Raw genomic sequence first — 1,922 nt, 5'->3', positions numbered from 1 at the left:
TTTTCTTTTTTTTTTTTTTTTGTCTTCTAACAACATAACTGCAATCTGGAAAGAAAACCACACAGATATGAAAGGAGAGAGAGAGAGAGAGAGAGAGAGAGAGAGAGAGAGAGAGAGAGGTGTTAGTTCAGGTGTTATTTCTCTTTTCCCCAGTGCCAGCGATGGAATCCAGGGTCTCGCAGGCAGGTACTCCACCCTGGGCTACATCTCGCAGCCTGAGACCAGGTCTCTTTCGGAGCTGGAAGTGGGGAAGTGGAAGGTTGTCAGAACGGATGTGAGAACAGCTGTTTCCAATTACATTTATTTTGACTGCTGAAAATGAGTAAACAATCCAAAAACCATTTACCATGTGACCAGGATAGCTCATTAATACTAAGCCATCTGATTAAGATTGACAGGGATATATAATTTAAGAAACAATTTCTTTTTTCCCCCCTTTGGCAGAAAATACCCAGAGGGCAGTTTTTGTCGTTTTATTTAAAGACAAATAAAACATGCATGCAAGCAATCTCTTTTTCTTCGCTACATAGCCTGGCGTTGGGACTGGTGAGTCTGATGGCCGGCTGTGCTGTTCTTTCTACGATGGCCTTTCGGTTCTTGGAGGAAACATTGTGAGCAATCTCAGCACAGTGAGATTTGTGCACATCAGCAGCACTTCTGGCTCCTTGACGCTGTGGACCAGAAAGTTCCGGAAACCGCTGGGAACATGTCCTTGGTTTTCTTGTTGCTCCTGTAACCAGTGTTGGGCATCAGGATCTAGCCCTTGAATCTTCTCCTCACCCTGTTGTCAGTTTCGCTTAATTTTGACATATCGGTCTGACTGGTGCTGCATGAACTTTTTGGTCCGCTTTTTGTCAATCTTGGGTTTCACCAGAGGCCACAGGGCAGCCATGATGCCGCAAAGGAGATGGCAGCCACCTCACAGGTAGCGCCGAGGAAGAAACAATTTCAGTGCTAAAGAATGATATTAAGTTGCTGGAAATTTGCTTTTATGCGAATTCGAGTATTTGATACACACTGTTTATTTTCTTAAACACAGAAGTCCCAAAGAAGTGTTGCCTTGTCTGTAAGTCAGATGTCAGATCTACCCCATTCGCGCACCATGAAAGATCTCTGATGGTTTATTTCTTCTCTTTCATTCAAATCCAAAGTGTCAGGACTTACCAGGTGGCCTGCTCTGGCTGAGACATCTACCACACTGGTTTTTAAGAATGAGTCTAAATAAAATGTAACAAAATGCCAGCATAAAGATTACAGAAATGTCTTAAATGTTTTCCGTTTATCAGGGAGATTGCTGACCTCGGTCTAAAACAGAAAACAAAAAAGAATTAAACTCTCAGAGTTTCATGTTTTACTCCTCGGAGAGAGTAGAAAGAAAGATATGTAATAGAGAATAGGGAAACAGGAGGGGAGGGGCATGAGCAAGAGAATTCACTGCCAAGCAAACAAAAGACCCAGAATAAGAGAGCAGAAACAACACAGCAATCTGGGTTCTCCCCATCAGGACATTATGAAATAAGCATTCATCTTTGTGATTTTTGTTTAAACATTTTTTTTTCAAATTCTCATCCTTTCTTCATAATGAATCTCCATTTGTCTCTGAAGCTTTCATTTAGACCTTCTGAGTTATCTGAATTTCCTGGTGATTCTTCTATACAGAAAAGAAGCGAGAGATCAAAGGCTGCTCTGATGTACATGTAACATCCTCCATGACACTGTGAGGCCTGCCGGCTCTGCATGGTGATTGGGGCAGATACAAAAGAAAGCGCAGATCTAGAAATTTGGGAGGCTAGGACCGGAAGATCAGGAGTTCAAGGCCAATCGCAGCTACACAGTGACTTCGAGATCAGCCTAGTATGCACAAGTCAGATACCAAACAGGGAGCAGATTCAGTTAGCCTGGCATCGCCTACTATACCCCCT

The 1,922-nt window shown here is 42.8% G+C and overlaps 1 pseudogene; it reads right to left on the bottom strand.

Annotated features, from left to right (window-relative positions):
* Positions 1-473: 473 nt before the first annotated feature.
* On the bottom strand, positions 474-892 carry LOC121459622 (annotated as a pseudogene).
* Positions 893-1,922: the final 1,030 nt, after the last annotated feature.

The sequence above is a fragment of the Microtus oregoni genome, unplaced genomic scaffold (assembly GCF_018167655.1).
Source record: "Microtus oregoni isolate MIOR12 unplaced genomic scaffold, Mior012 000019F_ref0000042, whole genome shotgun sequence".
Classification (NCBI taxonomy): domain Eukaryota; kingdom Metazoa; phylum Chordata; class Mammalia; order Rodentia; family Cricetidae; genus Microtus; species Microtus oregoni.
Note: the sequence above shows the minus strand (reverse complement) of the source record. Positions and strands in the feature narration are given on the sequence as shown.